This window comes from Babylonia areolata, chromosome 18 (genome assembly GCF_041734735.1).
Source record: "Babylonia areolata isolate BAREFJ2019XMU chromosome 18, ASM4173473v1, whole genome shotgun sequence".
In the NCBI taxonomy this organism is placed as follows: domain Eukaryota; kingdom Metazoa; phylum Mollusca; class Gastropoda; order Neogastropoda; family Buccinidae; genus Babylonia; species Babylonia areolata.
Window position 1 is genome coordinate 63,830,930 of NC_134893.1, and position 13,994 is coordinate 63,844,923.

At 45.8% G+C, this 13,994-nt stretch overlaps 1 protein-coding gene across 3 annotated transcripts in view; it reads right to left on the minus strand.

The window, feature by feature from the left end:
* LOC143292999 (uncharacterized) overlaps positions 1-12,756 on the minus strand; it is an 86,525-nt gene extending 73,769 nt beyond the window's left edge. For all 3 annotated transcript variants that reach the window (XR_013056702.1, XR_013056703.1, XM_076603771.1), the window contains exon 1: positions 12,431-12,756. The gene's annotated coding sequence lies outside the window, so the exon portion shown is untranslated. The remainder of the gene's footprint in view (positions 1-12,430) is intronic.
* Between the last annotated feature and the right edge of the window lie 1,238 nt (positions 12,757-13,994).

Genomic DNA, 13,994 nt, shown 5'->3' on the forward strand with positions numbered 1-13,994 from the left:
AACGAAGTGAATATGATTATTATATCCAATACTTTTTATATGAATGTCTTATGTTATTGATTCTTCTTAATTAAGTCATGTTTATGTTTTTGTGTTGAGTAATTGTCTACTTTTGTTTTGCAACACCTGATGTAATTTCTCTTAATGAAATGATAAATTATTCTTATTCTTATTATTAGATAGAAAGACACAACTAGTTTGAGATACAGAGACCGAGAGATAGAGAGAAAGAGAGACAGACAGACAGAGAAGCAGACGGACGGACAGACAGACAGACATGGAACTCAAACTTTCGAACTCGAATGTTATGTTAACTAAAATGATAAGCTAAAAACTTTTTTTTTCAGCATGCCCTCACAAAAACAGAACTGAAAAAAATGAATGAAAAAGAAGAAGAAGAAGGCGGAGGAGGAGAAATTTTCAAAAAATGAACAAATGAAGAAGAAAAGGGAGGAGGAGGAGGGTGAGGCAAGAAGAGAAAATAATAATAATAATAATAATAATAATAATAATAATAATAATAATAATAATGATAATAATAATAATAATAATAATAATAATAATAAAACAAAACAAAAAACACAGAAAGAGAGAGGGAGTGGCAGAAAGAGAGAGAAAAAGATAAAGATGCATAGACAGACAGACAGACAGACAGACAGACAAAAGCAGATTAACGGTGTGTTTTGAAAGCAGTGGGAGCGGAGTGGCGTGCCTTGCTGTCGGCTCCAGTCACGTGGTGTGCACACAACACACGCGGCACCCACATACCCACCTCTCGTTTGTACAATGACATTCACACATCACTCAGGAAGGAGAAAATAAGGTGGGGGGGGGGGGTCACTGTTTCCTGGGCACATAGAGAGACAGAGACACAGAGCGAGAGACAGACCGAGACACAGAGAGAGAAGGACGCTACGATGTTGTTTAGTTGTTTTCTCAAATCCACCATGCCCCCACATGTGATATAAGACAATTAAATCTGGAATTGTGCAAGTGCCTTTGTGTGTGTGTGTGTGTGTGTGTGTGTGTGTGTGTGTGTGTGTGTGTGTGTGTGTGTGTGTGTGTGTGTAAGAGAGAGAGAGAGAGAGAGAGAGAGGATGCAAGCACATGTGGTTTCGTTCAAAAGGATTAGAAACAAACATGCGAAGATAAATAATTTGAATAAAACAACATGATAGTGGAGGAGAGCAAGTACATGGAAACAACTATTTTGTCGTAAAACAACTTTACTTCTTGTTTTTTTTTATACAAGGGGTCGGAGGAGGATGGGGGCGGGGGGGGGTAGACCAGGAGCGAGGGGAAGAGGTGGGAAGGGGGGCAGTTAAAATCAGGGGTGAGGGGAATATACGCCAATCAAAGTCAGCAACTGGGGGTCATTCGATTCCTCTCTAAAGCAGAGAACCATTTGTTGTGCAAGACATGACTCCAGTATCGTCCCCTGTGGACGGGTCAGATGCCTCCACGATAGCAGCCATCCACTTCCTAGTCCTCTGACTCAGTCACACTTCACTAGTGCTCCCAGTCACTGAGGGTTAAAAGTCACAGCTCAAAGACTCTCTGAAGCTAACAGTGAAGGAGGATATCCAAATGTTCATTTTCAAGAAAGGTAACATATGTGAAACCAGTCAATATATTCCATTCATAGTTTGATATTGCAACTAGATTTACATGTAGTTTCGGAGACATATATATATCTATGATTATGATTATATCAGGATATCATTTTATCATATCAAAAGTAATGCAAAAAACAACAACAACAAAAACAAAACATTTAACACTGCATTCGCCACATTTCTTTTAAATGTTCGAGTGGTTTATAGAAGGTTTCACATCTATTAATGTGACGTGTGACAAACATCTCTTTTGACATTCTACTGTAGGCCAAGCGTCTCTTACAGCTACATAATTACATGTCCACATTTCTTGGGTACTCTTTGGATTCCTCAGGAATGCATATATTCATGCACGGTTTCATGTGATAAATGTCTCTTACAGACAAAACAGTTCCCTATTGAAACAATCCTGTTTGTCATTTCACCAGCTTCCACTCCGGTTCCAGTTAATAATCATCATTTCCAAACCTGACGAAGCACCGGAAACGACTGACACAGACAGATGGCGAAGCTTTTCATGGAATAGAGAAGGGAGACAAATCTGTCACTTGGAACAAGACACAGTTACCGTTATTTGCCGAACATCACACGCAATTTTCCACCCTCCACCGCCGCTTCCTTCTCCTCCCCCCACGCCCCCTCCCCCACCTCTGCCCCACCCCCAGTGCCAGTTATTATTCTCCCCTTTCCCCCACACGTCAGTCCTGGCGCCAGCAGAAAGCAGGGCGGAATTAACGTAGCCAAGATAAACACAACACAAACAAATCTCCAGTTTGGTGTGTGTGTGTGCCTCTGTGTGTGTGTGTGTGTGTGTGTGTGTGTCTATGTCTGTGTGTGTGTGCCTCTGTGTGTGTATGTGTGTGTGTTTGCTCTCTCTGATGTTTTCGCACTTAACGAGGTTCTCTCTCTGTCTGTCTCTCTCTCTCTTCTCTCTCTGTCTGTCTCTCTCTCTCTCTCTCTCTCTCTCTCTCTCTCTCTCTCTCTCTCTCTCTCTCCGTGGAATTATAAGGGTATTTCATCAATGTCTAATATACGGTTAATTTAAACATTAAAAAAGCAGATTGGGAAAAACGGAATCATTATGTTCGACATTATCTGTTTTGGTCTGTGATCTGACAGCAATATACACAAGTTATGATGACGTTTTGGTTTGTACAATCGGTTAATGTGAGTGCTAAAAATGAATAAGTATTGCTTATGTTGTCAACATTGCCAGCAAAATCATAAGTCGGCAGCAGAAAAAAAAGAACAAAATGAAAACTCTCTGCAAATGAGCCAAGCGCTTAGGCTGTAACACCAAGCAGTTAAAAAGAAAACTATCGAAGCCTTTCATTCGAGACACCCTCTCTCTCTCTCTCTCTCTCTCTCTCTCTCTCTCTCTCTCTCTCATGGTCATGAATTTCCTTCGGGCCATCGTCTGAAGCAGCCTCTTACTCTAACCCCCCAAAATCATACGAAGATTCACACCGACACAGTCTCTATCACCAACTCTTGTATGTTTGAATAATATCTTATGTGCAATATGTGTGTGTGTGTGTGTGTGTGTGTGTGTGAACTTCCATGTGAGAATGTTTGTGCTTAATTATCCGTTATTGTGTATGTGAAAAGTGGAGTGTTTCGTACTGATGTGTGTGTGTGTGTGTGTGTGTGTGTGTGTGTGTGTGTGTGTGATATGTCACACTGAGTAAAGTGTCAAACTTGCAGCAGAGGTGACTAAACACAAATTGCTTGGTTTTAATTCAACGATAATGATATATTGTTAGTCTGTCTATTGACGGTGAAATGGGCTGTTTCCAGTTATCTCCCGTGCCGACATATCAGTGTGCGTGTGCACTCACAGTACAAATTGCGTAGTTTAACTCTCTCCATACGAACGGCGAAAGAGACGACGTTAACAGCATTTCACCCCAATTAACACCATCAAAATATTACAAGCGGAAGGCTCTTACACTGAAGAGGTGAATGTTGACAAAGAATACCACAATTCTGACGACGGAAGCTAAAGGTTGGGTCATTCAGACACCCAGTGGACATCCGAGGGGTCTGTGTAGAGGAGAAGAGAGGACTGGCCGTACTGAGTGAGTTAAAGATCTCGGATCCCGTGTTTCGGAAACATGTACGCACCTGACAATCACCCAGACTGCCCAGAAAATGGTGTTTAGCTGCCTATTCAATAGGGTAAAACTACCATGTTTCTAAAAAGGAAAAAAGGATTATGAAGAAGAAAAAGTAAAAAAAAGATGGGCGCAATAGCCGAGTGGTTAAAGCGTTGGACTTTCAATCCGAGAGTCCCGGGTTCGAAATTCGGTAATAGTGTCTGGTGGGTAAAGGGTGGAGATTTTTCCGATCTCCCAGGTCAACATATGTGCAGACCAGCTAGTGCCTGAACCTCCTTCTTGTTTCAGTATACGCACGCAAAAGATCAAATACGCACAATTAAAGATCCTGCAATCCATGTCAGTGTTCGGCGGGTTGTGGAAACACTAAAATACCCACGACCACGACAGAATCATTGGCAAGTCGATGTTGGTCGTGTTACAGAAAGAAAAAAAAAGTATCCAATCCACAACAGCTGTTAATATACTTGCCCTGGTGGCAAGTTTCATGAGGGTGAAAGACTTATCAGCACGGCTGGCAGGCCGATCGCATCGCTGTCCTTTGGGGATCGGGGAATCCCGCTACAGCAAAACACAGCAGGTGTCATGGAGGAGAGGTACCCTTGTAACGACTACCCCCCGGGAGAAAGAAAACTACCCGTGATGTCAAGGCTGATAACCTCCTGGCTAGAAGAACCAGACAGGCAGAGAAACTCCACCGACATTGTTTCTTCAACGGTTATTATACAAACATGGCCCCACCGAACTGTGAACCTGAGAGGCAGCTGTCACTATCAAACCAGCATGGTAACAGAACCTGTACAAGACATGGCGTCTGGTTACTCCGTTACCTTTTTTCCTACTCCGTTACTTTCGTTTTCTGCCCCTTTGTGTAAGGAAACATCGTCATCGCCAATATGTACATATGTCGGCAAGCAGTGACATGTTTTTGACACGGAAACGGAAATACTTCAACAGCGTTTTAAACACTTTTCTAGAGAATAAAAGAAACAAAACGAACGCTACGTTTTGTACAAAACCAACATAACAATAGCTTACTTGTCGTGAAAAAAGTCAAATCCACTGTGAATTCTGATAGAAGGTCCGCCCCTGGATACAGTTTCCAGACATGCTGAGCAACCTGTACACAGAGCTCCGTGGGATCCGGCACAGAACGAAGGTAATGAAACTGATCCACGTCAGACTATTAGTTGCCAAAGATCGTGTGCTGTTGTGGTATACTCCCTCTGCTTCCGAACGAACCAGTTCCTCTCAAACCTGTTTTAGTGCGGAAAGTACAGGTTCAGCCAGACGAAATGAACAATGCAAACAACACCGCACGCCACCGGAAACCCTGATCATTGCCCGGGTCACCGGATATTCCTCCAGGCGCAGGACCGGAAATGGCCCGAGCAATGAGGGATGGGCGGCACAAACAGCATGGAGGTATTGGTTTACTGTTTATCGGTGTACAGAGAGGTGTTTTGCGGCCCACACAGGCGGGAGCAGCCGTGCTGTACAGACAGCCCCTTGGGTCACCTTTGTGTCGTGATCTCCAAACACACTGGCCACACACCTCACTCCCCCCCCCACACACACACACACGCACGCACGCACGTACGCACACACACACACACACACACGCATGCACGCGCACGCGCGCGCGCACACACACACACACACAACCACCGCCCACCCACCGACTTTTCCCGGCAGGTGGGGAAACGATCAAGGGCCAGAAAAAGACAGGTAGCCCGGCCCCCAAGAGTGAGCAGGAGGGGGAGTGGGGAGGGAGGCGGAGAAGGATGAGGAGAGAAGAGTTCTCTATTGCAGTGTCTCGGTTCCCAGAAACAAACAGCAAAGTCCTGTTTCGTTCTGAGAGGAAACATGATGTGCGTAACTTCACCGAGACTAAGAAACTAAAACAAAGTTTCGTGTTCAGTTTGTTGTTCATCTCTCGTTCCGCCTCCTTCCGTACAGCCCCGTCACTGTGGGCTTTCCAGGGGGTCTTTGGCCGCAGTCAGATCTGTATCTCCTCGTTCAGATCGAGACAGCCCGTAAAAAGTGATATATTTTGATGCCCACGAAAATGTATTTTTGATAGATAAAAAAAAAAAAAAAAAAAAAATCCTATTTTTTAGCACAGAAGAAAAACAGTCTGTGGAAAATTTCCAGTCATCCAGAAGAAGCAATAACAGATCTGTTACCGACAAAAACAAATCTGTCAAGGTTTTTTTTTTTCTAAAACGTATAACAAATAGATATATGAATATGAAACAGGAAATGTAAAATGATACGAGTCAAACGAGGGCGTACTAAGCATTCTCTTTATACCCCTTCATGCTCCACCCCACCCTACGTCACACCTCACATGACTACCCACATTATACCCCACCCGCTCCACATCACACCTCACATAACAACCCACATTATACCCCACCCACTCCACATCACACCCCACATAACTACCCATATTATACCCCACCCACTCCACATCACACCCCACATAACTACCCATATTATACCGCACCCACTCCACATCACACCTCACATAACTACCCACATTATACCCCACCCGCTCCACATCACACCTCACATAACTATCCACATTATACCGCACCCACTCCACATCACACCTCACATAACTATCCACATTATACCCCACCCGCTCCACATCACACCTCACATAACTATCCACATTATACCGCACCCACTCCACATCACACCTCACATAACTATCCACATTATACCCCACCCACTCCACATCACACCTCACATAACTACCCACATTATACCCCACCCACTCCACATCACACCTCACATAACTACCCACATTATACCGCACCCACTCCACATCACACTCCACATAACAACCCACATTATACCCCACCCACACCACATCACACCTCACATAACTATCCACATCATACACCACCCACTCCACATCACACCTCACATAACTACCCACATTATACCTCACACACTCCACATCACACTTGACATAACTACCCACATCATACCCCACCCCACTCTACGTCAAACTTCAATCACATCACACATCCCACACTACACCCCACCTCACGTCACACCCACAGCCCCACCTCACGTCACACCCACAGCCCCATCTCACAGGCAGATCAAATCCCACAGCACAGACCTCGGCACAGAGAAATACAGGTACGGTGACGATAGTGGAGTGATGGCCTAGAGGTAACGCGTCCGCCTAGAAAGCGAGATATCTGAGCGCGCTGGTTCGAATCACGGCTCAGCCGCCGATATTTTCTCCCCCTCCACTAGACCCTGAGTTGTGGTCTGGACGCTAGTCATTCGGATGAGACGATAAGCCGAGGTCCCATGTGCTAGCATGCACTTAGTGCACGTAAAAGAACCCACGGCAACAAAAGAGTTGTTCCTGGCAAAATTCTGTAGAAAAATCCACTTCGATAGGAAAAACAAATAAAACTGCACGAAGGAAAAAATACAAAAAAATGGGTGGCACTGTAGTGTAGCGACGCGCTCTCCCTGGGGAGAGCAGCCCGAATTTCACGCAGAGAAATCTGTTGTGATAAAAAGAAATACAAATAGTAAAACCAGCGCCGTGTTTTACAGTCTTCGGAGCAGCCCCGTCTTCGTGGTCTGATGCTGACGAACACTGTAACAACAGAGAAATGGAGAGGGGAGGGCTGTAGAGAACACCCTAGTATACATGTGAAGGTAATGACTGTCAGGTTTGCCTGTGACTGGGGGAAGTAAGGGAGTATAACTCACGCTTTGGTGGCCTGTTAAGATCAGCAGCATCGACCTGGGGAACAAGACACAACAACTGCTAGAAAAAGGTGGGCATGGTTCAGGCACACGCTACGAAAACCAGCGTCAAACATCACCATACGGAGCTTGAAAGAACTACTGAGCTGAAAAGCGTTTCAGCTTATTGCACAGAACCCTCATAGGAAGAGAAACTGAAGCCGACCAAGAAACATTAGCGAAACCTCCGGGCAGACATGAAGGAGACGGTCTTTACCTGGAGCCAGAGGGAGGAAAAGGCACGGGGTAGGGTACTACGCAGGTCTCTCGTTGACAGCTTGTACCAAAGGAGGGCTGAAAGGCCTAAGTAGGTTTGGCGACCAGGTTATACAGAACAGCATGGCGTTAAAGCGTCACATCGACTTAAGTCAGGGGGTGTGCTCTTGTATTGAACGTTTGCCAGCTATCCTGATAGTATTCATCTGTCAGTTCAATCTGCATCCCTCCCACCCACACCCACCCTCCCAGCCCCCCGTTTCCCACCCCCTGCCTCATATTACTCATCCTCTCATCGTAAAATCAGCCACGTGGCTATCGGCTGAGGATAAACGAGTACACCATCGACAAGGAAGAGTTAAGTGCTGAGTCGGCTCAGTGAGTGTCAGTTGGGTGTTAGATCCATCACTTCATGGCATCCCATATCGGCAGTTTCGCTGTCTGCCTGTCTGTCTGGCAGGCTACCAAAGCAGAGGAAAACATAAAAGACGACTGATAATAAAGTAGGAGCGACAAGCTCAGCGATTTTCACATTCACACGTGACAACTGTGCACGTGACAACTGTGCACGTGACCATGCTGAAAATCCGCTGCTTCTGACTGGAGTTATCTTTCCTGCTTATGGAAGCACATCACTTTACTCAGACCCGAAAATCTGTGGCTTGATAAAACCCCTGACACTTAACTCGATATATCTATCATTGTGATGTAGTTAACAAAGGCGATGTATTGTCATTGCCATGCAAATCTTCAGAATATGTGGGAGGTTTAGTTTTTAACAAGGCAATGGAAGACAACTCAGGGATTGACATTAAACCGGAACTGAAAAAGAAATGTGACAAAGACGCATGTCATCCACCTCTCTCTCTCTCTCTTTCTCTCTCTGTGCGTGTTTGTGTCAACATCCCCCCCCACCCCCCCCACACACACACACACACTGAGACACACACATATACAAACACACACAAGCAAACACACACACAGACATTGATATATACGCATGCAGACAGACAGACATACACACACACGCGCGTGCGCACACACACGCACACTCACGCACACACAGACACACACAGACACACAGACACACACACACACACACGGACATACATATACACACACATGCAGTACGCGCGTACGCATGCACGCACATAGACACATACGCATCACACCACACCACAGAGAGAGACCGACTGACAGACAGACACAGACAGACAGGGACACACACACACACACACACACACACACACACACACACACACACACACAGATAGGCAGACAGACTAAACACGTAGACAGGAAGATGAGAAAAGCTGACGGCCCAGATAGAGACGAACCCGATCAGAAAATGAAGACATAACCACACACTCCCCTTCGTTTAACGGCGGAACAGGATCTCTGCAGTCCGCACTGAACACCTCCCAAATGCAGATAAAACACCATCCTCTCGCTCCTGCTGATAATAAATATCATAACTCTGGCCACAACTAAACATGGCCCCTCACACAAAACTGTGTTCCGGTCAGTTTTGGAATACCGGATGTTGCTCTGAAATAATTGAGGTGCCTTCTGGGTGGGCATGCGAGAGGGGGCAGGGGTGGGTAGGGGTTACTGTCACTGGCAATTTATGTCCCACGCCAGGTTTTGTCTGTGGGGCCAAAATGCAATTAGTGATGCAGCTGCTGCTGCTTCTGATGATAATGATGATGGTGATGATGAGTGTGGGTGGGTGGGTGTGTGGGTGTGTGTGTCTGCGCTCGCGCGCTCAGGAATGAAACTACGTGGATTTTTGTTTAATCGCAGACGTCATAGATTCGGATGAGATATTTTAGAAGCACTAAAGTGCTTGTAAATAAACAAACGAAAAATAAAAAATAAATAAGTAACCACAACACTACAGTTGACCTGTACAGAAGACTGAAACAATTTTTTTTTTTTTGACACAACGAAATGCATCGGTATCCATGGTATGCATTCAGTGTAGTCCCATCATACTGAATATTTTACGTGTGTTTATAGTTCAAAAAGTACCAGGGGTGCGAATCTGAATGGGGAAAGTACCTTGGACATTGGGGCATAGAATAGTGACTGCTTTCTTTCTGTTGTGCTCACGATGAAACAGGACTCGTCTATGTCATTTCCTGCTTCTCTCTCTCTCTCTCTCTCTCTCTCTCTCTCTCTCACACACACACACACACACACACACACACACACACACACACACAAACTCTTCCCCTTTTCCTGGTGATCGTTTTGGACGCTAATGATAATAATAATAATATTAAAAAAATAAATAAATAAAAATAATAATAATAATAATGGTGATGATGATAATAATAATAATAATAATAATAATAATAATAATAATAATAGTATTTATATAGGGCTGAATCTTGTGCAGAGACAAATCTAAGCGCTTTCACACCAGTCATTCACACGCATGCATAACTCTAAAACTGAAGAAACTGAAGACAAGGAAGAGGCAGGGGAGGGAGGCTATCAAGAGGTGGGTTTTAAGGCCAGACTTGAAAGAGCTGAGTGCGGAGACCTGACGAAGCGAAAGAGGAAAGTCCAGCACCAGGCCTGATGTTCATGTAAAGCTGACGTAATGTGTAAACCTTACGTGGTGTGTAAACGTGACGTGATATGTAAACTTTACGTCGCGTGTAAACCTGACGTGATGTGTAAGCTTTATGCTGCGCGTAAAGCTAAACGTGGTGTGTAAACCTGACGTGAGGTGTAAGCCTTATGCTATGCGTAAAGCTAGACGTGGTGTGTAAACCTGACGTGAGGTGTAAGCCTTATGCTATGCGTAAAGCTAGACGTGGTGTGTAAACCTGACGTGACGGGCTGTCATGAAGAGGATACCCACCCCTATCATTCACATTCATTTTCCACAGAACCCCGTGCTGACTGTCTGGTAAAATGCCCCCTCCCCGCCCCCTCCCCCCCCCCACCCCCCATCTCCATCCCTCCTTCACCCTCCCCCCTACCCCCTTCCCTCACTCCCTTTACCCTCCCGAGATCAGGATGGATAAATATCAACCTTTCAAATCACGTTTATGACAGCTGGTATTTGTACGTTTCAGAACGAATCCACTTTGCTGCATTTCTCTTCGCCGCTCATCTCTCTCTCTCTCTCTCTCTCTCTCTCTCTCTCTCTCTCTCTCTCTCTGTCTCTGTCTCTCTCTCTCTCTCTCTCTCTCTGTCTCTCTCGATCTCTGTGTCTGTCTCTGTTTGTCTGTCTCTCTCTCTCTCTGAGCGATGGTGTGTCTCTCAGTTTGACGTCGCGTTATTCTTATACATTATACATGCACTGAGTACAACAACATTCATATGTGTATATGTTTGTGTGTCTCTTAGAACAACAGCATATATGATAGACAGTCAATGTACTGATATATCCACTGTTGGAAAATAAAGTGTCAGTCATTCTCTCTCTCTCTCTCTCTCTCTCTCTCTCTCTCTCTCCCTCTCTTTCTCTCTCTCTCTCCCTCTCCCTCTCCCTCCCCCCCTCTCCCTCCTCTCTCTCTCTCTCTCTCTCTCTCTCTCTCTCCCCCCTCGACCTCCCCCTCCTCTCTCTCTCTCTCTGTCTCTCTCTCCACATTTCTTCCATCCCACTACTACCATCCATTGTGTATTTATCTCTCTCTCTTCTTTTTCATTCACTTCTTCTTCTTCTTCTTCTTCTTCTCTTTCTTCTTGTTCTCGTCCTTGTGAATGGTCAGTTTGTTGTGTTTATTATATAGCCAAATTGGCCATCATTTTTTTTAACTCTATAATAGATACAAACGCAGATAACTCATAGGATTTTATTTATCTGAAGTCTGAAATAATCAGCGTCCGTTGAAAAAAAAAAAAAAAAGACTGAACACGAATTAACAACAAAAAACCTATCGCCATCATCATCCCCCGCCACCATCCTCTCTTTCTTCTTCCTCTCCGTGTTCTTCTTCCTTTCCTCCATTCTTTTCTTTCCTCTTTCTTCCTGCTGACTTCCATCTTCCGTGTCTTATATTCTGGGAAGGCTGGCAGACATCAGCATACATTGTCATCATCTGCCGAGGTTTGCGATGGGAAAAAAAACAACAAACTTTGCCTGACAATGCTTGTGGCAGTTTCGCTGAGCAAATTGACTGAGCTTAATATGATCTTGAAAACAAATTGCAAATACGTGTATGTCGTTTGACTCACCCATTTTCATTGCTAATACCGAAATATTTAAGTCCACAGACCTTAGACTTGGGCAAACAATTGGTTCTCTCTCACAAATGGCCACCGGTTACTTTTCGAATAGTTTGTATTATTCTCCAGTTTCTCTTAAATGGAGCAATATTTATGTAATATGAAAATTTGACACTGTATGTATATATATATATATATATATATCCCACAAAGTTTCATCATCTTTACATCTGTAATGGCTGGCGCGGACACTCCGTCCAACTGTAGGGTTTCACGAACACACAGTTGCGGCCCTTCGTGGGCATGCTCTCACTCTTTTTACATCAAGCTTGGGAATGAGACGTGAGGCACGCAAATACAAGCACAACAAAACATAATAAAGCTGACTGGAAAACAGCTGAAGAGGAGAGACCAACATCACAACAACAAAAAAATTTTTTAAACTGTGTCAAAGAGAAAGAAACAAAATAAGACATTTTGAAAGAAAGCTTGAAAACAAAATTGCAACATTACCGAGAATGTGAGGAAGATGAACACCCACACACCGTGATGGCAGTAGCTCTGGCGAAAGTCTGACACTGACTGGAAGCTGAGGCGCCCAGAGACCGAGTTATATGGGCGGTCAGCTGAACCCCCCTACCCCACCCACCACACCACACACACACACACACACAGCTCGCGCACAGCTGTCTGCACAGAACCACTCCACGCTCTGCTGACGCCGTGTCCACTCTCCGAGCACCGCAGGTCAGCCACGTGCAGCCTCCAGTCCTGGTGTCTGTGAGACAGGTGGCCCGCTGGTCCTCAGCGGAAACCGTTGTCCAGACGATGGACTTGTCAGATAGGTAATGCCGACACCGCTTCCGTTTGCAGAGAGCGTGTGTGTGACTGTGTGCGCGTGGAGGATCCAGGCAGCTGCCGATGTGTCTGGGCAAAGGGTGAGAGGGGGGGGGGAGGATGAGGGTGTATGTTGGAGCATGGTGGTGGGGGAGAAAAGAGGCCGTTGCTGTCAATAGCATGTGGGGGGGGTGGAGATGAGAAGGAGGTATGGGAGGAGGGGGGCGGCGGGAAGGAGGAGGAGGCTCGGGGGATTCCCTACATATAACAGAAGCATTGTGTCTCACCGTCCACCCCGTTCATGTCTCTGGTCGTCACGGCCCTACGGCCCTCCAGCACAGCAAGCCCAGCACTGTCACGGCCCTACGGCCCTCCAGCACAGCAAGCCCAGCACTGTCACGGCCCTACGTCCCTCCAGCACAGCAAGCCCAGCACTGTCACGGCCCTACGTCCCTCAGACACAGCAAGCCCAGCACTGTCACGGCCCTACGTCCCTCAGACACAGCAAGCCCAGCACTGTCACGGTCCTACGTCCCTCATGCACAGCAAGCCCAGCACTGTCCGTGGTTCCCCTTGTACCTTATGTTACCCCTTTAATCCTTCATGTCGATAGACTGTCCCTTGTCTACTTGTCTGCCTGTGGTCTCCTTTCATTCCTTAGACTGACCAAACTCATGACTACCTGTCTACCTGTCTATGTTGCCCCCTCCATCCCTCATATAGATAGACTTGTTCCTTGTCTACCTGTCTGTCGGTGGTTCCCCTTGGTCCCTCGGATAGACCCAACTCGTCTCCACCTCCATCCCTCATATAGATAGACTTGTCCCTTGTTTGCCTGTCTGTTCATGGCACCCCTTCATCTCTCATTCAGATAGGCCTGACGCACTCTACGAATGAAGAAATACAAAGTGAACTGGCGTGGCATGGAAGTGGAGTGGAGTGATGGCCTAGAGGTAACGCGTCCGCCTAGGAAGCGAGAGAATCTGAGCGCGCTGGTTCGAATCACGGCTCAGCCGCCGATATTTTCTCCCCATCCACTAGTCATTGTGTGCTGGGCTGGACACTAGTCATTCGGATGAGACGATAAACCGAGATCCCGTGTGCAGCATGCACTTAGCGCACGTAAAAGAACACACGGCAACAAAAGGGTTGTTCCTGGCAAAATTCTGTAGAAAAATCCACTTCGATAGGAAAAACAAATACAACTGCACGCAGGTACACATACAAAAAAAAATGGGTG